General features: G+C 40.5%; 1 pseudogene; it reads left to right on the plus strand.

Annotated features, from left to right (window-relative positions):
• Nucleotides 1-21,671: 21,671 nt before the first annotated feature.
• LOC102470735 (60S ribosomal protein L19 pseudogene) lies at nucleotides 21,672-22,322 on the plus strand (annotated as a pseudogene).
• The last annotated feature ends 2,050 nt before the right edge of the window (nucleotides 22,323-24,372 follow it).

A 24,372-nucleotide genomic window follows, 5' to 3' on the forward strand; every position in this document is an offset into this window, starting at 1 on the left:
TGGATTAACTGAGAGGCACATCCAGCAATTTCTGCTTATATTTTGTTGACTGGTACTTGATTAAATGTCTACCCCTATCTATAAGGAAGACTAAAAAGATGCAAGTTTTTCTTGTGTTTTGTTTTTGTTTTTGTTTTTGGCCGGAGGGCATGTGTGCTTGCCTGAAAGAACTACAGAGAGAGAGAAGAGAGCAGGAAAGTGAGAAAGTATTTCCATGAGGAATGGTAATGTTGCAGTCCCTTCTGAATCTCTCATTCCTTTTGGGATTTGGGACATGTACACACACACATGGCCATTGTGTCTTTCCAGCTGCCAGGTCTGGGACTTAATTGTGGAGTTGGTCATGTGGGATCCAACCACCTTAACCACCATTCCAACAGCTGGTCCAAAAGATGCAGATTCTTGCTGGGTACATTGACATGGAAAAATCTGGGTTCCATTAGAAAAGAAAAGGGAGAGAATGAATTCAAGGCTGGCAATTACCCTAGAGCAGTTGTTTTTTTCCTTCTAAAAGTAATATACTTTTGTTAAGATAAATTTAAAACCTCTGGAAAAGGAAAAGGAACAGATGATGAAGCTGTTGACTTTTCAATTTGCTCTCCAGAAACATTTAATATAATTGTTTTCTTATTTTTTTATTAACATTCAGAAGCTTATTTATTTATTTATTTTGGAGAGTTTTTTTTACTATAGGGCGTGTGAGCTCGCCAGAAAGACAGAGAGAGACAGAAAGTGAAAAATCACCCCCCGCGGTGATGGCCATGCAGCAATCCCTTCTCCTCCATTCTCCTCTCAGGATCTTGGGCACGCACGCACACGTGCCCGGCGTGAGTTTAAGCCATTGGGTCTGGGACTCGAACTGCAGTCGACTACATGGGAGTCCAGCGACATAGCCATTATGCCAACCGCTGGTCCCGCATTTTTATTTTTTTAAGTTTATTTATTTATTGAGAGAGATTTTTTGTTATAGGATACATGTGCTCTCCAGAGACAGAGGCAGAGAGACAGAAAGCAAGAAATCACCATCCAGGGGGGATGGCCATGCTGCAATATCTTCTCCTTCATTCTCCTCTCAAGATTTTGGGCATGCACACACATGGGCCTGGAGTGAGTTTTTAAGATGCCAGGTCTGGGATTTGAACAGCGGTCGACTCTGTGTGAGTCCATTATGCCAAATGCTGGTCCCCTTGTTTAAGTGAGAGAAGGAAAGAGGGAGAGGTAGCCTTAAGGGTCCTGCCACACTTAGATCCTCCGGCAAGCCTCCTAGCCAATCAGGATCACAGATGTGCACTGGCATCTCAGCATGCTCAGGTCAGCCCTGGATCTCAACTCTGATCTCCTGCATGGCTCCGGCATGGTGCAGTGGCCCTCATTGGTTGCGCTGCTGTAGCCAGTCCTGAAATTATTTTTCTGATTAGAAAAGGAATGCCTATTCATTGGGAAACTTTGAGAACATTGGCAAAATAAAGAGCAGCAAATATTACAGAACAGAATAGAAATCGCCCCTCATCCCATTGCCCAGATTTTGTACTATCCTATTTTGTTATATTTTCTGCCATTCTTTATGTGAATTTTGCTTATGTCTAACCACAGAGTATGTACCAGTCAGCACCTTTATTTTTTCACTTTTACGATAAAATCAATGGATTTATGTATGAGCCTACCCTAGAGGATCCCTGAGTCTTCATAACAAAGCATCCCAAATTGTGATTACAAATCTGTTTGGAAGGTGCTTGACGTAGGACAGAATGAATAGCATAGACTGATTTTCTTCTGCACTGTTTCTGGCAGACCATAAGGCAGATTTGGCTCACTTCTCACTCTCAGTCTGAGACTGTATTATATGTTCTCCTTTCTGTATTTTTCTGTCTCAAAAAAATGTCAAATGTGCAAACCAAGAGTTAATATGATTCATTAGGAAATATGAGCTGTCCTGCCCAGTCTTACCAGATGGCTCACGAAGGTGGATTTTTCTCCGTCTTATAAATTCATAGGATGTCAAAGCTAGAAAGGGCCTTCATTGGCCACCAGCCCAAACCCCTAAAGCAGCAGCCATGAGAAGAAGAAAGGAGAAGTGCCCCGCACAGGATCATATGTGGCATGGTATGCATACAACTAATTGGTACATTTCAAAGGTGTTAGGACTCCCACAAGCATTTATGGCAGTAAGATTTTCCAGGATCCTCAATCCAATGGCAGCCAATTGCTAACAGCATTAACAAAAATCTAGGGATTTATAACTTGCTCAGGTTTCTCAGATTAGTAATTCCATTTACTCTATGGGGATTTTCAGAGAAAATGTGCACACTACAGACCACAGCCTTGTCCATTGAGTGTTTCCTTGGTATGAGCACAGGCCTTTGCTAAGCGCTATGGGGCTGCACTATAAATTTACAAAGCTTATGGCTGGTTGGGAAGATGAGAGAGGCGCAGAGCAAACAAGGTGCATTCATACAACGGAGTGTCACACCCCTGGGAAATGCAGTGAGGTCGATTTGTGTGAACCACCCTGGGAAGGTGGCTGTGATATATTAGAAGTAAAATGCAGGTGGTGGAGGAGTATGATGATAAACATAGTATGAACTCTTCTGTGTTAAAAAAAAGTCCATTTACACACACGTGTTTTCATGTGCATAGAAAACATCTAGGCAAATACAAAACTTTTAACAGCGGCTATGTAATAAAGAGTGGGATTTGCAAACAGATGAATGGGTTGAAAATGTGTATACAATACTCTATGGAATACTATTCAGCTATAAAAAACAATAACACAGGACCAACAGGTGGCGTGGTGGTTAAGGTGCTGGATACTCCCACATGGCCAACCAGGGTTCGAGTCCTGAATCTGGTGGCTTGCTTTCTCACTTCCCTCTCTCTCTCACTCTCACCCTCTGTCTCTCTCTGGTCAAATTAAAAAAATAAATGAATGAATAAATAAAATAAATAATTATTAAAAAAACAATAACACCCTGGCATTTGATAGAAAGTAGTTGAATATGGAAGATTTATTGCTGAGTAAAGCAAGTCAGGCTATGAAAGAAAGATATTGTATGTCCCCACTTAATATATACTGACTGTCCACACTTTATGGTAGAGACTGAAAGATTGGAGGACATAAAAGCAGTGTATTTCCATGTAAGCTTGGCATCATAAAAAAATAGCAAGGAGGGTGGGAGAAGGAAAGAGTACAGGGAAGGAAATCAGGGAGAAAAACTAGAAAGGCAAGACATTTGTGGCACACAGAAATGGTTTATCATCTGCTGTTGATATTAATGAATATAGTATTCTCAACTGGACTGGTCTGAGGTGTATTTCATATTGGGTAAATTCTCCTTATGAGCCAAATAATGTATAGCAATTGAATGTTCAAAAAAAATAGTAAGAATAATAAAATAATTTTTAAAAAAAGAAATAATAATAAAAGAAAGAATGGGATTTGAAGTTGGGGAAAAAGCTTTTTGCTTGTTTTAATTTGCTATAGGGCACATGTGCTCACCTGAGGGAGCCAGAGAAGGAAAGTGAAAAAGCAATCTCATGGGAGTGGGGGCAAAGATCAGCTGTCTCAATCCTTTCTTTTTCATTCTCTCAGGATTTTGGGCACACATACACACACACACATGTGCTCAGTGCATTTTTCAAGCTGCTGGGTCCAGGTCTCTAACCATGCAGTCAGCCGCGTGGGATCCAGCCACCTTATCACCATGCTACTTGCTGGCCCCTAACTTTTTATTTTACTTTTTCCATTTACATACTTCTGGTTTTAAAAAAATTAATCATGTATTCCTGGTTTCCCATCATACATTTTGAATAATCATAGTTATCTATCGCAGAGTTGTTGTGGTATTTAAATGAGCTGTAATGAATAAAATGCTTAGATCTTTCCCAGGCATATGCTAAATGCTCAACAAATAGTAGCTGGGGTTATGAGGATGATGACAGTGACAATGATGATGGAAGCCTAGTCCTTCCGTACCGTTGCTGAATGTATACATTTATACAGGTTAGTGATAGGACAATTTGACCAGATACACATGCCAAAAGTCTTCAGCGTTGAAAACACTTGACAGATCAGTTCTACTTTCAGAAATTTCTCCCATGGGGGGAAAAAAAACTGATTAGGAATGTAACAAGTATGTACAAAGATGAATAAAGAACAAATAATTGGCAACAAGCTAAATGTTAAAAATGGAAATGGGAATGGTTTAATAAATCATAGTGCATCTTTACAATGGAATAGTATGAGTTCTTTGTAGCAATGCATTTATTGACATTGTAATGTGCTAGTCATGTAATAGTAAATGAAAAAAACTAACTTCTGATAAGCATACACAATACAGTCCCATGATAGTGCAAAAAATGGAATAGACATATGTGTGTCTATGTATGTCTAGAAGCTCATGCACTATAATTGCATGCACAATATTGAACCACAGGTAACTAAAATTTTTCTTCTTTATACTTAGGCACAGTTTCCAATTTTTCTACAATGAATCTCTGTTGCTTGTATATTTAAAAAAATAAAAGGCAAAGGGCCTTTGGGGCGCATTTCCTAATGCAGCGTCCATTCCAACTCCGACATAGGATGCCTCTGCTTGCAGCAAGAGGAGATGGGAGCATTTCCAGCTTCTAAGAATCAAGTGAGCAAGTGTTTTCAATCTCAACTGCAGACTCAATAGACATAAGACTAGTGTCCTGGCCTGACTCAAGAGACTGACATTTGCATGTTGGTTGAAGGCCAAAATGAGGAAATAAGTAAGCAAAATTGGGTTAAGTTTTGAAATGATCTAACCCATGGGGTTGTTCTATAGATTTACACAACTTCCAGCCTCACTGGAGAGATGACAGAGACACACGAACAAATACGGTGTATTCAGATGAAGGAATGTCAAGGCACCTGAAAAGGCAATTAGGTAAATCTACATGAACTGCCACGGGAAAATGAACTGATGTGGAAAGATTGATTTCTCAAGAACAGATAAAGTTCTAAGGGAGACAAGAACAGCGACTTACTTTCCCTCTTCCTGAGCTTTTCCTAGCAGTTTTGGATCAAGCTCAGCTGGTTTGTGCAAAATCCAGACTACCTCTAGGCTCCTTCCAGAAATTTGCCAAGAAGAGGAAAGGACATAAAGAGGCCCCCGGTAGTTAGCTGCAAGGGGTCTCAGCCTTGTATCCCCCACCTTTCAAGGAAGAAAAGAGCTGGAAATTGGACTTAATTACTTTTTCCTTTCTGTTATTTTTTTTTCTAGGCTCCCATGGGTGGTACTATTTGAGGGAAGGGAGGAGAGTCCCCAGTGAGCTGAACTTCACAGTTACCCACGTATTCAGCCTTATTGCTTGCTCTTCTCCCCCTCCCCATTCACATATACCCTCTGTTAGGAAGTTTCTTAAGTATTCGCAATTTCTTCCAGGGACCTTGCTCATTTTTAGCCTCTGAAATTTTCGTAGACAATTTCAGGGCTTGGTTGAAATGCCTCCTTCTCAGTGTAATCTCTCCAGACCCCTGACTTTGCCCACCACTTTAGGCTAGGAAACCCTATTCTGTGATTTCATAGCTCCCTCTCCTACTCCCTCTCCTACTCCTACCAGACATTTTTCTGGTATATTAGATTATTGGATCGCTTTCTATTTCATGCTAAAGTAATAAATGGGGAATTGAAATTTGACTTAGAGATTGGGCTAAAACAAGGCGGTTCACCCTCGGTGGAGAATAGAGTAGAGTATGTTGCAGATCTATGGGTAGCAAAACACCAGCCCCGTGTTTCTGAAAATGTAAACAAAGACAAGTTACGCCAAAAGCACTTGAGTGCTTTATAAGAATGCAACTTCTAAGGCCCCAACCCAGACCCATGACAGCTAGAATCTAGTGAAATGGGACTTTGGATCTCAATTTTAATAACTCCCAGCCAATTTTCCTGAAGGATTTTTTTTTGTTTGTTTGTTTGTTTTAACATGGGTGCATGAGCTCACTGGAAAGAGACAGTGAGAGCAAAAGTGAGAAATCACCCCCTGCCCCCAAGGGGAATGGCCACACCACAATCCCTTCTCTTCTACTCTCCTCCTGGGATTTTGGGCACACAGCACATGTACCCAACATGATTTCCAAGCTACTGGGACCAGGACTCGAACTGCAGTTGGTTGTGTGGGAGTCCAGCACCATAATGCTATACCAATTCCTGGCCCTAACCAGCCAGTTCTTATCAAAGAGATTAGAAGTGCCTAAAGACACTGGACATTTGGAGTCATGAAGACAGAAGTAAGTGAGAGTAGGAATGGGGAGATGGAAAGAAATGCCAATGGCAAGTCTCATCTGTTCTAAAATTTTGGTTAAGGCTGCCTCTAAAAGAATGATCTTTCCCTTCTTTTCCCTTATCTCAATTCTTCACTCTATATCACAAGGGAATTTATTATTGCTCTACTCTGAGAAACTAATATTAAGTATAAGATAGAATTGATAAGACTATGGATGCTAGAGATATACTATCTGGCTCAAACCCTAGTTTCTCAACTTACTTGATAAGTGATCTTGGGTAGTTACTCAATGTCTCTGTGCATCAGTTTCCTCATATGTAAAAATGGAGATTATCATAATAGATACCTACCTGCTAGAGCTTATGGAATTGAATGAACTACAACATGTAAAAGTACTTGGAACTGCATATAACAAGTACACTATATAATGAATACTAACATTGTTCTATACATTATAAATTAAGTAAAAAATTATACTTAGATTGACTATTCAAGGAATATACTGATATTTAAGAAATGCTATTTTTCTGATTCAGTTTTTTATTTCAGTTATACAAAATTTATTTATTAAAAAAAATTTACCACAGGGCATGTGTATTCACCAGAAAGAGACAGAGACAGAGAGAGAAGGAAAGAGAACAAGCATCCTCCCAGAGGAAACAGCCACAATGCAATCCCGTCTCCATTCTTCTCTCAGGATTTTGGGCACATACACATGTACTAGTCCAAGCTGCCAGGTCCAGGTCTCAAACCACATAGTTGGCCTTGCAGGATATAGCCACTTTAATCACCATGCCACCTACTAGCCCTAAACATTTTCAAATATACTAAACAATAGAGAAAATATTGATAGTCTCCAAAAAATATCTATATGCAATAATTATTGGGATTTTTGCCATATTAGCCTAACCTAGCCTTTGATTAATTATTCTAAAGAAAATAATGTATATCATTCATTTTACTCTTACATATTTCATTATGCATCTCAAAAATATGGCTTTTTTTTTTTTTTTTGCATAACCTCAATGCTCTCACTGTACGATGTAGAATATCCATAACAGTTGAAATCAGAATCCAAACTAGGGTCATTCACTGAATTTGGTCCTCATAGTTCTTTTGTTTTGTTTCATCTTTGTTTTTCTTAAAAAATAATAATTTATTTATTATCATTATTTTTCAATTTTGACCAGAGACAGACAGAAAGAATGAGAAGAGAGAGAGCAAGCCACAAGGTCTGGTACTTGAACCATGGTCGGCCATGTGGGAGTCCAGTGCCTGTTTTGTTTTATTTTTAAGAGAGATTTTTTTCTATAGGGTGCATGTGCTCGCCAGAGAGACACAAAGAAACAGAGAGATAGAAAGCAAGAAATCATTCCCCCTGGAGGAGGAGTGATGGCCATGCCACAATTCCTTCTCCGTCATTTTCCTCTTGGGATTTTGGGCATGCACATACATACACCCAGAGTGAGTTTCAAGCTTCCAGGTCCAGGACTCAAACCACAGTTGGCCATGTGGGAGTCCAGCAATGTAATCTGCTGGTCCCATCCCTAATAGTTCTTAAATCTCTTTTAATCTGGAACAGTTTTCCTTTCCTTTATTCATGTCATTGGCTTATTGCAGAAACTAGATCAGTTGTTCTTCACAATGTATCATATTCTTTTTTTGTTTGTTTGTTTGTAGAGGCTTTTGCCTTAGGGTTCATGTGCTGGCCAGAGAGAAAGAGAGAGACACTAGAGGGAAAGTGAGAAATCTCCCCTCAGGGTGGATGGCCATGTCACAATTCCTTCTCTTCCATTCTTCTGAGATCTTGGGCATACATACACACATGCTCAGCTTGAATTTCAAGCCACTAGGTCCAGGACTTTAACCGTGATCATCCATGTGGGAGTCTAACAATGTAATGGCTATGCCATCTGCTGACCCCAAGAATGTACCATATTCTTTTTTTGGAGGAGAGGTTTTTGCTATAGGGTGCATACACTCACCAGAAAGACAGAGAGAGACAGAGAGACAGAAAGTTAGAAATCCCCCCCCAAGGGAGGATGGCCACGCCGCAATCCCTTCTCCTCCATTCTCCTCTCGGGATCTTGGACACGCATGCACACGCGCCTGGCATGAGTTTAAGTCACTGGGTCTGGGACTCGAACTGTGGTCAACTACATGGGAGTCCAGCAACATAGCCATTACGCCAACAGCTGGTCCTAATGTACCATATTCTTAAAATGACAATTCTTCAAGGCTTACATGAGACAGTTCCAGTTTATGTCTTCTGTCCCAGTGTAAGTACAAATAACACCATTTTTACTCTTGGTCACCTTCCCCACTTGGGGTGTGTCTGTTTCATTGCTTAGTTTTCTTCTATCTGTCTTGTTTTCTGTACATTGATGTTAATTAAAGGCCTAATACAGGTTTACTTTAATTTTGGCAAGAATTCTTCATAGATTATCCCGTTAGCTGTATATTGCCTCATATCAGGAAGTACATAAAGTCTAGTTGCCCCACTTAATTGACATTCAAATTGATGAATGGATTAAAGTGATGTCAGCATGATTGAGCCATTATAACATTCTTCATTAGCCTTTCATCTCATTGTTTCATACATTGTTGATTTATTGCTTGAATTAATTATTGCATTAGAGGCTAGAAAATGGCTCTAGCTCTACCATTTCTTCCACATTTATTAGCTAATAGTCTTTTATAAAATATACTTTTTCTTCATTAATTAGGGCTTGGTTACCCTGGAGCATAGTTTATATAGGAAGGATAGAATAAGTGTTTAACTGTTTCTCTCTCTCTCTTTTTTAATTTGCCAAAGGGAACATCCATTCACCAGAGAAAGGTAGAGAGAGACAGAGACAGAAAGAGAAAGGAAGAAAGCTCCCCCCATGGTATGTCATGTCATAATCCTTTCTCTTCCATCTCTGCTTCCTTCCAGGATTTTGGGCAAGCCCATACACTTGTCCATCATGTTCTTCAAGCTTCCATGCTTGGGACGCAAGCAGCACAGTTAGCTATGTGGCATCCAGCTCCTTACCCACCAGACCATGAGCAGGCACCAACTCTTTCCTTCTAGTGGTCAATTTTCAGAATAAGAAGTTGAAATCTTAGTCACTTCCAGTGATGACCAATTTAGTGTTTTGTTTTTCAGGGCTTTTCTGTTTGCTTCTTTAGAAGGGGAAGATTCTCCAGTGATGACCAATTTAGTGTTTTGTTTTTTAGGGCTTTTCTGTTTGCTTCTTTCTGAGGGAAAGATTTTTCTTTCTTTCTTTTATAAGTTTGCTATCATTTTGTATCCATGAATTGTTACATGTTAAACTTAAATACATTTATAAAACAAATTATCCTCATAGACTAGGAGCTGACTATATTAGTCAGGGTTCTCCAGAGAAAATGAACTAATAGAATGTGTGTATATAGAGAGCAAGAGAGAGATTTATTTTAAGAAATTGGTTCACAGAATTGTGGGAGCTAGTTTGTCCAAAATCAGAAAGGCAGATCAGACCAGAAACACAGAGAAGAGTTGATGTTGCCACTTGAGGCCGTCTAGAGACAAAATTCTCTCTTCCTGGAAATAAGTCAGTTTTTTGCTTGTTTGTTTGTTTGGTTTTTCTTTTAAGGTCTTCACCTGATTGCATAAGGCCCATCTATATTTTGGAGGATCATCTTTATTCAAAGTTAGTTGATTTAAGTATTAACTTGTCTCTTTAAAAAGAATTATTTTATTTAACTTTATTTGTTATTCTTATTATTTTCCAGTTTGATTAGACAGAGAGAGAAGGAAAGAGAGAAAGCAAGCCACCAGGTCCAGTATTTAAACCATGGTCCACCATGCGGGAGTACAGTGCCTTTAATCACTACACCACCTTCCAACTTTATTATTAACTTCATTTTAAAAGCACCTTCTCAGTGACATGTAGACTGGTGTTTGGCCAAATATCTGGGTAATGTGGCCTAGCCAGGTTGACACATAATATTAATCATTATATTGTTTCTATAGTTTAAAAAAAATAATAAAGCCTGCTCCATGGCTTGATGGTAAGGCAGCCAGACCCCCATGGCCAATCACACAGTTTGCGTTCTGGACCTGACAGCTTGAGAAACACATGAAGCGCTTGTGGTTATGTCCCCAAAATCCCAAAAGGAGGAAGAGAGAGAGAAGGGATTGCAGCGTCATCATTCCCCAGGGAGTACCCTTTCTCCTCGCTGTTTCATTCTGGTGAATGCATGTGCCCTCTGCAAAATAATAATAATAACACCAATACAAGGTAGAAAATGCTAAATGACTAGAAGAATCAATGTTTCTTGTGGATATTCAGGAACAGGAGAGAACACTCAGGCTGAACCAAATAAGAAAGATCTGAGTTAATGATTTCTATATGATCTGCTGGCTTGGATGCTAGACTGGGAGCAGACAAAAGTAGGCTTGGTAACGTTAAGCAACACACGTTCATTCACCAAGACTCAGATTCTTCCCATGAAAAGCAAGGGTAATAGCGTCTGTCATGCCTGCCATTTTATTTTCTTATGGCAGCCAAAAGAGATTGCGGATACCAAAGCTTTTTGAACTCTACATGTTACACAAATAAACTATTAAGTTACTTTTTGTTAAGAACCAATGAACCAAAGAGAGTCAAACAAATACATTTTGAAACTATAGTCGGAAGTGTAATGGCATATTATGATGTTCAATGACTTTCTCTTTATTTGAAGAGGTCATCACTTTCAGTCTCCAAAGTTTAAGAGGAAAGTTGTCACTCTCCTAAGGGAAAAAGAATCAGAGTACTGATTTTCCATATGAATGCCTCTGTCATTAAGTTCTTTACATCCCCAGAGTCCCTAATGTGTATCTCTATGTCAACAATGTACCAAAGGAAATGCAAAGGATAAATAAAGGTAGATAAGTATAGCAATAATAAATGCAAAGGCTGGCCTTATTTGTTTATTCATTTTACAAGCATCTATCAAACACTCATAGGTAAAAGAGTAAATCAGATGCTATTGATGACACAGCAATGAATTAAATCCAGATTTTGTATTCAAGCAAACTACAGGTTATTCAGAGGAAGAGACTATAATTAAAAAGAAAAAAAACAATAATACAGAAATTGAAAATTACAATGAGAGCGCTCAGAAATACCCTTTCTGGGACCAGCGGGTGGTGTGGTGGTTAAGGCGCTGGATACTCCCACATGTCCAACCACGGGTCAAGTCTTGGACCTGGTGGCTTGCTTTCTCATTTCCCCTCTTTCTCTCTCTGTCTCTCTCTGGTCAAATTAAAATAAATGGATGAATAAACAAAACTAAATAAATAATTATTAAAAAAAAAAAAAGAAATACCCTTTCCATACCATGGAAGTTCAGAGAAGGATAGGTTAGTTTCAATAGAAGGTTCCACACAGTTTCCTAGAAGAGGTGGCAGTGGAGCTAGACTGAAGAATAGGAATAGATTTGGACCTGTGAGATGGGGCAGAGATGAGATGGTCGAGAAGAGTGCTATGGATGGGGTAGGGACTGATTATACAATACTACAAGAGAAGAAGGAGGAAAGAAATCTGGACATACACTATTTTGGGCAGTCAGTGAATTTTCTCTCCTTTACCTCTAACATCTTTCTCTGCAGTTGTGGAAAGAGTCTTGAAATCAATCTGATACTGGGATGGCAAAAAGGGCTTCTATCTAGCTCATTATCTTCCAATGATGGGTAGCAGAGGGTCACACCCAATTGGTCAGCTCAATGGTGAGAGTTATTGTCATATGTTCGCTCAATAAATAAAAATTTTATTAACATTATGAAGCTTTCCAACTCTAAAACTCTGTGATTGTTCAGAAAACAAATCTTGTGTGCATATTTTTAACATTTTAGACATAAATCTTTCTTGGCTAGAATATCCACACCCATGCTTCCTAAACAGAAAATACAGAACTGAATCTAACCTTCTTGATGATTCAGAGTGATCCTCTAAACCAGAAGGGATCATATTGGTCTATATCTCAGCTCTGCCAGGATCCGTGAAGACACAGGATTATTTATTCTAAAACTTAATGGTTCCAGAGTATTCTATCTGTTATAGGGCTCTCCACCCCACCCCCAACTCCATGTTGCTAGGCATTCAGAGCTCAGATGTTGGTGTTCTTAGTATATTTGCCTATTATGTCTCATTTTAAAAATAATTATTTTTACTTATTATTATTTGATCAGAGAGAAAGAATGAAAGTGAGAAAGCAAGCCACCAGGTCCAGAACTTGAACCACAGTTGGCCATGCAGGAGTCCAGTGCCTGAACCACCATGCCACCTGCCAGCAACCCTTATGTGTCTGTTTGCTGCTCCTATTCTACCTGAGACTTGGAAGTTAGATACCCATGTTCTGTTAGAATGTCATTTAAATGGGGCCAGGCCATGGCATGATGGTTAAGGTGGCTGGATCCGACATTGATGACTGTGTGGTTTAAGTCTCAGAACTGACAGCTTAAAAAAACATACTGGTACATGTGTTGTGCAGGCCCAAAATCCTAAAAAGAAGGAACAACACAAAAAAGAGTTACATGTAAATAAGCTCAGAATATGGGTCTGATGGGATAGCCTAAGTGTCTTCAGACATAGTGCCATCTGTCTGGCTATTCAATTAAAGGTGTGTGTGAGCCTAAGAGAGAGAAAGAAACAGAGTATGAGACAAAGAAGGAATATATGTCTGCATATGTGTGTGTGTGTGGACACGTTTAAGAAAGAGAGTCTGAGGTGTGGGGACATGCGCTGAGCAAACACCACATGCTCTTTTGGGGTTTGGCAGAACCTTGTAACTTGTCTTTCCCTGACCTTGGCTGCAGACAGAGCAAGGGTGGAAATTGCTAGGGGCTTTCCAACAGACACATCTGATGGACTTCTTGACCTCAATTAGTAAAGTCCAATCCCTGCCCTGCATCTGAAAGGTTCTTTAGACTTCTCTGGGTGTGGTGGTGCACTCCTTATGGAGAAGTTCTTTAGCTCCTTCTCCACACCTAACAGCTAGTTCTCTGCATTAGAAAGGAAGAAGAGATTTACTCTAGATGGGATTACCACCAAGGGATAAACCTGGCCCCAGGTATGACTAATCCCTTATAGATTTGTTAACTGCTTCTTATTGTCTGTAACCTGGCAACTAATCCATGAAGTGTCATGAAACATACATGTGTAATGTCTCCTTGTACTATAAATAAAGACGTCCAGTTCATCTGGGCGGGACAAGTTGCTTGGGTACCTAGGCTCAGGCTGCCTATGTCCCTTTCTACTCTATCCCTTTGTCTCGTTCTTTCCAATTCCCCGGTCCTTGCAAGATGGAGGGCTTTCTCTTTCTCGTCCTCTTTCTCTTCCTCACCAGCAGCCCTCTGATCATGATTCAGCCAGACCCAAGCCCGGGGGCGGATGCCAACATGTGTGTGTAACTGTGTTTTTCCTTTCTGTTTTTTTTTTTTAAAGAATTATTTATTTATTTAATTCCATTTCTTCTTATTATTGTTTTAATTTGACCAGACAGAGACAGAGAGAGAGAGAAAGGAAAAGGGAGAAAGCAAGTCACCAGTTCCAGGACTCAAACAGCAGTCAGCCATGTGCAAGTCCAGCGCCTTTATCCACCATGCCACCTGCCAGCCCCTCTGTTTTTTACTGTGTGTCTGACAGTTAAATTAAAAATAAGTAAAGTGTGATAATCTAGAATATGACTAGAGAAACTGAGGAGCGTAGACAACTTTAAGATAACAAGAAATGTTATAACATTGCATATAAGAGATAATCATGGTTGCCCCTGCTGTTATGCAGACTCCATGATGATCATAAGATAGTCTAAAGAGCAACCATTATCTCTGAGAAACAGCAATTACATGATTAGGCCAAGTTCCTACGGGGAAATTGAAGAGAATGATTATTAGACTTGATGTGTCCTGATCCCAGACCAAAATTCCTTCAACTAGTATGAAATGCTATCCACATAGTAATTTTATTATTAGAAATCAAAAGAAATCCTGCCCCTCTCTACTCCATTGGGAGGGCATGTATCCAAGTGGTGAGGGTTTGGGCAAGTCAATGCATCCCAAAAGATCAACCAAGGAGTGCGCCAAATAGAATCACCTAGAGAGCTTGTTAAAAATAGGGATGTTTGGATCTCATTATGAAGAATCTATTTTAGTAAATCTGGAATTAGTACCAAAAGTTTGGGAGAGATGGTTTTACCTTTAAATACCTAATCATCCAGCTCCATCAGCTCCATCATAACTATAATACTATTGTCACAGGGGTTTGATTTTAGAGGAAAACCAAATTGTCTTTGTGTTCCTAATCATTAGTATTCAGGTCTGGGGCTTTAGCTAGACAGAGTTAATTGCCTTTTTTTCCTTTTCTTTTTTTCTCCCCTCCCCACCCCCGAACACTCCTTTCTTCTGTCTCTGCCTTTTCTGTCCAGTTCCCTGGGTACCTCTCAGGCCCTTCACCCATATCTGGGACAAAACAGAGTATATAGGCATGCATGAGATCCTACCTAACTTCCTGTTCTACCTCTGCTCCTGGTATTGAACTGGAGTGGTAAGGTCCTAGAGGACATTCTGAGTAGTCTAATCTTGCCTCGGGGGACACTTGAGGCCTTTTCAGCAAGGATGGCATTTCTGAAAGAAAAGCCAAATGGTCAAAGGTAATGTATATAGTAAAAATGGTGATAGTGACCAAGATAGGAAGCTGAAATGTTTCAGAACAGTAGCACAGGATGGTTCACTGAGAACAGACTCAGGGATAAGTGTTATTGCACACATTGCCTCATTTAATACTCACTACAGTCTTAAGATGGAAAAATTATTATCTGTATTTTATATAACATGAAACTAAGGCTGAGAAGTAATTTATCCAAGTTGGTAAAAACAAGAGGCAAAGCTGGATTCAAAAATCATCATGGCAGATGCAAAGTAGCAGTCTCAGTCATTGGGCTACATCAGCAAACAACCAGATTTGAATAACATCCTCGTAACCAGATGTTATAAGGACCCTGATGCCTGCCTGTGAGCCCAAGCAATGCTAGAGAGCCAGCCATTTTGATCGTGAATCTGGAAGGCACTGTAGGAATATGGACTCCTGTGGGAGCACTAGCTGGAAGCTTTGTGTGCACCAGTAATGAGAGAATTCCTCTGCTCATTGAAGTTCCAAGCAAGATTTGCAGAGGATTCAACGCTTGGAAGAAACTCATAGATCATTCTATGCCATTGAGAATGTAGACAGCCCTCTTCACGACTCAGTAGAAATCACAGAAATATAGTCTTTTCATGAGTTGGAAGGGTTTGGGCTCCCTGAAGCTGCAAAAGGAGTCCAATCTTCTCCAGATTCAAAATTTAATATCAGTGTGACAGATTTGGGTTGGAAATAGCATTCTCACCAATGAGCACTTAACCCAGAGGCTAACTTCCGAAATAACTAAAGATTTCCACAGAAGTGTTTTAAGGGACATGGCAAAGGAGTAGGAATAGTGCAACCTGCTTAGGTCTTCCCAACCAACCACAGTTCAATAACAGCTCTGCTGAAATATGTTTTAAATAGGACTTTCTTGTAAAGTTCTAATTTGAAGAAAGGATTCCATGTAAAAGCTATGTTTGGGAATGACTTTTAATCTTCCTGAATTTATCTATTATTTTGAAACCCTTCTGTATTGCAGGTGCTCTAAGACTGAAAAAAATCTGAGGAGTAACCTCCCCTACCATAAGTTTCCAACACAGGTGGTTGATTTTTCTAGTTCATTGAGATAGTAATGAAACCAATGTATCAGTTACATTTGACAGGGAAATTGTACCTTCTTTGAGGGAAAAGACATGTCTCTAGTTAAACTTGATGTTTCAAGTCACAAAAGGAAGGAAGACAATTGTTCAGGTCCCTCAGTATCACTAGGGTAAGAGGAACTCAGTCAATTCTACCACATAGGGTTAGTCAACTCATACCTGAATAACTATGGTAGATAGATATTCAGAGAAAACCCTAGTCCAGTTAGAGAAACATAAAAATAAAAGTGTGTAAGAAATACAGTTGCTGAGCCAGATTTGTGGCTTGGTGATTGAAGAAACTGGATCCCACATTGCTAACCATGATTTGAATCCCTGCTCCAGTAGCTGGAAAACACATTAGGCACATACATGTGCGTGCTCAAAACCCCAACAGGATGGAGACGTAGAGGAGAAAGCATTGTGGTATGACCATGCCACATTGGAGAGTCCTTTCTCCCTTTCTATTTCTATTTCTCTCTGGTAAGCACACCTTCCTGCTGGTAAAACTTAGAAAGAAAAGAAAGAGAAGAAAGAAAAAGAGAGAAAGAGAAGAAGGAAGGAAGAAAATGTTGCTGCATGGACCTGGCAGACAGTGGTGATTTCCTACTTGTTGATCAATTCTAACCTATATCTGACCTTTTCTTGGCTGGCAGGGCCTCATCTCCCATTGTTGAGGCAGAAGATGTCAGATATCCACTTCCCCAACCTGCCTTTTAGCTAGGACATGGGAGTACGACCCATTCCTCTAGAAAGCTTCTGGAAAAGGCCTTTCTCTCTCTTAAAAAAAAAAAAAAAGCAATAGGTCCATGAGAATGTCCCTCTTTTTCACTTGCTGGGCACTTGGAACACAGTATTCCCTTTTATCCTCATAGTAACCCTATTAGGTAGTTAATTATATAGCTCTGAGCCTAGAAATAAGTAAACTGTGGCTTAGGGAGGTGAGAAATTGACCAAGATCATGTCTAATAAGTGATAAGGCCAACATTTGAACTCAGATCTGCATAACTCCAATAATGGGTTGAATTCTACTCCCGCAGAAGATATGTTGGAGTCTTAATCCTCACACCACAGAAAGAGGCCTTATTTAAAAATAGGGTAATGACGTTACAATAGGGCCATGCTGGATTCCATTAAGGTGAACCCTAATCCAAATGACTGATATAATTTAAAATTTTTTTAAGTTTTGTTGTAGGGCATATGCACTCAATGGAAAGACACAGAAAGAGAAAGAGAGAGAAAGAGAGAGAGAGAGGAATTATCCCCCAAAGGGGACAGGATAATCATGCTGCAATTTCCTCTCCTTCAGTCTCCTCTCTAGATTTTGGGCATGCATGCACATGTGCCTGGGGTGTTTTTCAAGCCACCAGGTCTAGGACTCAAACCATACAGTCACCTATATATGATCCAGTGCCTTAAACACCACGCCACCTGCTGGCCCTGATATACTTATAAAAAGGGGGAAATTTGTACACAGAGACAGACTCATCCACAGAGGGAAGATGATGGGAAAACACAGAGGGAGAAGACAGTTGTGTGGTTATAATGATGCTCCTAAAACCAGAAAATGCCAGGGATGGAATACAGTCAATAGAAGCTGGAAGAGACAAGGAACAATTCTTCCTGAGAGCCATCAGAGAGAGAACATGGCTCTGCCAATGCCTTTATGTCAGTATTCTAGCCTCCAGAACTATCGGACAATGCATCTGTTATTTTTAAACCATGCAGTTTTGGGTATTTTGTTATAGCATCCCTACAAAACTAGGCAACACCCAACTCCAAAACACCTTATGATTATGGTGCCACCTGAAAATGTGTACATTTAGATATTTTCAGCTGGGAATGGCATTGGAGTAGCAGAGATAATCCTAGAAAATAGTGATGTCTTCAATGAAGGTACAGAGACAGGGATAAACAAATTCATACTTCGCCCCAGCAGGAGAGTCAGGTTGCAGGGACGACAATCAGGATCTCAAGTTGCATTTATCCAACTAAAGTGTGATCACAGGCCTTATAAGGCTTCAACACTCTTGGAGGTCTGTATCTTTACCCTCATTCTACATCTGATGGGGCTGTCTGGCCCCAAATCCCACAGCTAGTAAAGAGAAGCAGCCTTCAAAAGTACAGCTTCTAATAAGCCTCACTGTTTTATTCTGCCTGCTGTGATTTATTCCCATAGGAAGTCATCTTCAGGGACATTTCATTGCCTCAGGATGTGGGCCGATATCAGAAGGAACATTGTGTCAGTATAATATTTGCCTCAGGTTTGGCATGTCTGTTAGCCCTTGGCTCTCTGAGGGTTCAGGGATAGGTTTTGGTATCAGACTTCTTTTTAAGACAATTGGTCAGTGTGACCAGTGGCAATTCCTCTGTGTGTTGTCTCAGAACATCCAACTGCATCTCCCTGATGACTTCATTTTCCCCCTCTGCTATTGTGCATTCCACCGCAATAGAGCTAATAATTGCAACTAATTAACTTCAGAATTGCCTTGAGATAAGAACAAAAGCGCTTACACGAAGAAAGTCAGTGGGTTGAACAAAAGCAAAAAAAAAAAAATTGTGTTTCTTAAGTGGAAACTCTGAACTTTGGCTTCTAGCCCTTGCCACCTCTGATATCATCAAGACTATGTATGATCTATGATTACTCTTCGGTTGAGTAGATCCGTGGGCACTTCCTCTACCAGCTGGGAGAAATACATAAATAACATCCACTTCCTTCTCATATGCTGGGGATAAGAAGGAACATTAAGGGTGTGGATCAATCACTACACATTATGTAATTAAGACTTGTTCTAGAATGCAGAAAATTGAAGGTGACAACCTGAGCTACAGGTTCTAAGCTTGAGAACTCTCAGAGGGAAGGAATATTGTGTCTGGAATTGCCTTTGTTTATTATTTATCTCACCCTTCCAGAATGAAGTTACTTGTAACTGCTTTTGCCCTAAATGTATCATGGAACCTTGCTTGGTAAAGCTCTTCATATGCTGGCCCTGATTTCTCCTTCCAGCTAGACTCCCAATCACTCCTTAATTTGAAATCTCCATTCTAACCAAATTGCTCTAAACTATGTTCAGCACATTTTGTCTTCATGTCTCCCTACTGTTGAATAGAATCCCTTTCCCACTAGAATCCTATTATCCCCTAATACAGGTGAGAAGGCATCCTTCCCCAATGTCTGGCAGTCTAAATTGCCCATCCAGTGACTGGTGATTATCAGAACCGCCTGAGGTGCTCATTACAGATTCCTGAGGTCTACTTTCAGTTGATTTCTCATGCACAGCCAAGTTTGGGACCTCCTAATAGTCCGCACCTAACTGCCCAGTACAGAACTCCCCTCAGTACTCTCCTAAAGCATACAAATTAGCCTCTTCTGGGATATTCACTGTGTTCAGAAATCTGATAAAAAGTTGAACTTCTTATTTATTTATTTATTCATTTTAGTTTTGCTATAGGATGTGTATGCTTACCAGAGAGAGGAAGAGAGAGGGAAAGTGAGAAAATCATTCCCCAGGGGGTATGGCCATGCCACAAATCCCTTCTCTTCCATTCTCCTCTCAGGATCTTGAGCATGCATTCATATGCACCTGGCGTGTTTTCCTAGTTGCCAGGTCCAGGACTTGAACTGCATAGTTGACTACGTGGGATCTAGTGCCTTCACCTCCATGCCACCTGCTGGCCTGAATTTCATTTTTAAACAAAGCAGATTTTCAAAAATTTTTGCTACATGTTGAGGCGATAGCGTCTCTACTGTAAAACTCTTTATTTGACCTAATTCTGCCACATGAATCTACTCAAAATAAGTCCAATAATTCTTCCTAATAGCAGTTGTTAAAATATCTAAAAACAGAAGGGAGATTCTGGGATTACATCTGAGGACTTCCCTGGGTATGTCAGGCACGGATGTGCCAATGACCTGGAGCTGACTGATGCTGTGGGTAGAGTGTTAGGGGGCCAGCCAGTGGTCTGGTGGTTAAGGCAGCTGGATATCACAGAGCCAGCTGTGTAGTTTGAGTCCCAGACCCAGTGGCTTGAAAAATACACCAGGCATGTGTTGTGCATGTGCGCGTATGTTTGTGTGTCTGCACTAGCCTAAAATCCCAAGAGGGGAATGGAGAAGAAGGGATTTCAGCATAGCCATTCCCTGGGAGGGGAGGGGGGGTAAAAGTGATTTCTCTCTCTCTCTCTCTCTCTCTCTCTCTGGTGAGTGCTCACATCCTATAGCAAGCTAAAAACAAAAACAAAACCTGTTAGGGCTGCTATCTATCTGTCTTGTCTCTTACTCTTGGAAAAAAACAATTTCAAGTCCTGGACCTGGCAGCTTGCTTTCTCATTTTCCCTTTCTTTCTCTCTCTCTCTTTCTGGTGAGTGGATGTGCCCTGCAGCAAATTTAAAAATAATAACAATGACAAATAAAATTAAATAATTCTAAAGAAATGCACATATGTGTGTGTGCATGTGTGTGTATATATATATGTAAAGATAGATATCACCTTCCATTTAGCCACCAACCCAGCTCCTAAATCTTCAAATTTTCTGACTAAACAATTCTAATTCCTTCAGATGTAAATCATAATTTGTCACCACCACCATCATCATCTTGCCATAACTCCGTGAAATAGTACTATTATCTCCATTGTACAGACAAGAAAACTAAGCTCCAGGAGGTGAAGTAACCTCTCCAAGGTAACTGAGTGGTGAACTCAAGCCTGAATAAGTCTGTCTAATTCCAAAGTGGATGTTATTAACCAGTCTTCAATTTTAATATAGCTCATAAAATGTCATACCCATAAAGAAACACATTGTTCATGTGTTCATCAGCCCAACACAGAGTACTTAGTTACTTGATTTTTTTTTTTTCTGTAGAGTGCAGGCACTTGCTGGAGGGAGACAAGAGGGATGGAAAGTCAGAAGTCATCCCCCCACAGGGGATGGCCATGCCTCTATACCTTCTCCACTCTCCTCCTGGGACTTTTAGTGCTCACACACTTGTGCCCAGTGTAATTTCAAGCCATTGAGTCCAGTACTCAAATTGCAGTCAGACTCATGGGAGTCCAGTGCCTTAACCATCCCACCATCCCACCATCCCACCACCTGTTGACCCTAGTACCAAGCTTATTTTATTTTTTAGAGAGGTTTTTTTTTTTTTTTAATAGGGAACATGCACTCACCAGAGAGACAGAGAGATAGAAAGCAAAAAAAATCAACCCTGGGGGGATGGCCACACTGCAATCCCTTCTCCTCCATTCTCCTTTCGGGATTTTGGGTCTGCACACACATGTACCTGGCGTGAGTTTTAAGCTGCTGGGTCCAGGACTCAAACCATGGTTGACTACATGGGAGTCCAGAGATGTAATCATTACACTATCTGCTGGTTCCAGTACCAAGCTTTTTACTGATCACTTACAACTTCTGTTGATGTATCCCAAGATGCTCTTGGTATTTCCTGGCAGTTTCATCACAGTTAATTGATGACAATTAAAATTTTTTGATCTGTTTTCACATGAACTGCTATAAAGTTAGGTATTACTTCTATTTTGTTCATTGCTGATCATGAATAAACCAAAGAACTATGGACTAGGGATATGGCAGTAGATCCAGTATGGCATACCCTCCTCTCAAAGGAGCAATGAGGTTCTTTCCTTTCTGCCCTGTGACTGCAGCCATGAGTATGCTCAGGCTTCAGAAGAGGCTTGCCTCTAGTGTCCTCCGCTGTGGCAAAAAGAAGGGCTGGTTGGACCCCAAAGAGACCACTGAAATTGCCAATGCCAACTCCCGTCAGCAGATCCGGAAGCTGATCAAGGTTGGGTTGATCATACGCAAGCCTGTGACTGTCCATTCCCGGGCTCAATGCTGGAAAAACACCTTGGCCCACCAGAAGGGCAGGTATATGGGCACAGATAAGTGAAAGGATACAGCTAAGGCTAGAATGCCAGAGAAGGTCACCTGGATGAGGAGAATGAGGAGTCCGCAACGGCTGCTCAGAAGATACCAGGAGTCTAAAAAGATTGACCGCCACATGTATCACAGCATGTACCTGAAGGTTTAGGGAAATGTGTTCAAGAACAAGCGAATTCTCATGGAGAACATCCACAAGCTGAAGGCAGACAAGGCCCACAAGAAGCTTCTAGCAGACCAGGCTGAGGCTCGTAGGTCTAAGACCAAGGAAGCACGCAAGCGCCGTGAGGAGCGCCTCCGGGCCAAGAAGGAAGAGATCATCAAGACTCTGTCCAAAAGAGACCAAGAAATAAAGTTCCCCGTCTCTTGTCTGTACATAGTGGCATTGGCAGTTACACAGATCATCGCCTAAATAAAATAAACCTTTATCTGCTAAAAAAAAAGGGGGGGGGAATGAAAGAAAAGGGAAAGTGCTGAGTGGAAGAGATTAGGTTCCTATCCATATCATTGGCATTATCAAAATATCAGGAAGAGGAATCTTGGAGAGAGGTTCAATCCTTTTCCAGTTCAGTGTCTCATGTTACTCAGTGACTATGTAATACCTATAGCTGGAGGCTGATAGAGCAGATCAGATGCTTAAAACTAGTCCTCTAAATTTCTTATCCTGTACCTTTTAACCCTGAGTCAAGTAATTTTCTTCTATTTGTTCTTAATTGTGTCTTATGTATTTATCTTGTGAGTCTTAGCCTATCTTTCCAAATTCTAAAATGCTTTTTTGTTTCACCTGATTCTGCTAGACAGTCTGGTCAACAGTCCAGTTCTGAACTTCCCTCAGATAAGATGAATATGCCTTCCATGTTATAGATAAAAGCATTGACTAGGAATTGACCCTGGATGGATAGTGCTGGAATAGAGACAAAAGCTCAAACCAGGAAGAGGCCTACAACTAGCTTGTCATCAACTCCCTAGCACATTGCACAGGGCTCTGCATAGGGTGAATACTACATCAAACCTTAATTAGATTGATCAATTTATTAAGACCCTTCTGCAATTTTAAACCACAAAATATTAGAACATTCTAGTTGGACAGGAGCTTAAGGGTCATTTAATTCAACAGCTTCCTTTCATATAGTCAGAAAATAAAGCCTAAAGAGGAGTAACTATTTATCTAAAGTCACCCACTTAGGAACAAAAACCAGATCAATATTCCAGGATTCCTATTTCCTACGGCAGAACACTTTCCACCACGTAAAGCAATGAACTAACTAATCAACCCTCTTCTATTATTTTCCTCCACTCCTGTAACTGTGCTACTATCACCTAGCCTGAAGGATTCTGTGGAAACTCCAATGAAGACTGAAGAAATATCTTTTCCTTCTGCTTCAAAGGCCAAATGATCTTGGGTAAATAAATATAAATCACCAGTTCTTTAGGTACTAAATTGTCCCTGCCTGAGGGTGAAGAGATAGTCCTTCCCTGAGGGAAAGGACTATGGATTGAGAAAGGATAGACAAAGGATAGACAACTGTGCCAACTGGTGTTTCTGCTGGAGAACACCAGGGCCTGGTGTTCATACTTTTATAGGGAAGCAAAGCCAAGTGATTCAGCTGTGGAGCACCTGGTGGTTCTAAACAAGCTTCTCCTGACCTGCTCTGGCTGATGCTCAGGTTTCTTCTATCTATAAAAGCCAGCAGTAGATTATGTCTTTGTTTAGAGTTGTCACATGCCCTTCAGCAATAGCACAAAGACTAGATCTACTTTAAGGTGCTCCCTGCACTTAATTTATTATAACAAGGAAAAGACCTCTTTAAAAAGAGTTCTTCAGCTCTGAGGCCAGCAGTTAGCGCAATGGCTATGTCACTGGACTCCCATGCTCTGAAGTCTTGTGGGGGCAATGTGAGAGAAGTCTTTCATTTTTTCCTCAAACACAGCAATTGGCCTTCCAAGGAGCTCTCCAGGGTACTAGACTACATCTGAGGCTCATGATCCAATCAGCCTGAATATTCTCTCTGGGCTTGATCTATTATGAATTCAACTACAATGATTATTAAATGCTATGGATTGTGGAGCATCTACCAACTGCCAGTTACCCCCTACTGTGATTTAACACTCTTGAATAGTCCGTTTTCCAGGCAACGAAATGAAGATCCAGAGAAGGTTAAATAATTTTTCCTAGGTAGTAAATGGAGAATCCAAAATTTAAAGACAAGTATATTCATGTAAATCAAAGATTTAACCCAAGACCATATGCTTTCCACAACAGCAGACTGCTTGCTCCCAAATCTGTTCCAAATTTTTTTAATCTTGACCTCGACTATCCCCTAAACAAGCTACCCAGAGAAGGATGAATTTGGCAGCCACCCATATCTACAACCTTTCCCATCTGCTATCGTAGACCAATGTCTCAGTGGATTTCTGATGTAACCTACATTTGCAGCCTTTTTCCACAAGAACTCTCTGCC

This window comes from Tupaia chinensis, unplaced genomic scaffold (genome assembly GCF_000334495.1).
Source record: "Tupaia chinensis unplaced genomic scaffold, TupChi_1.0 Scaffold000416_1, whole genome shotgun sequence".
Classification (NCBI taxonomy): domain Eukaryota; kingdom Metazoa; phylum Chordata; class Mammalia; order Scandentia; family Tupaiidae; genus Tupaia; species Tupaia belangeri.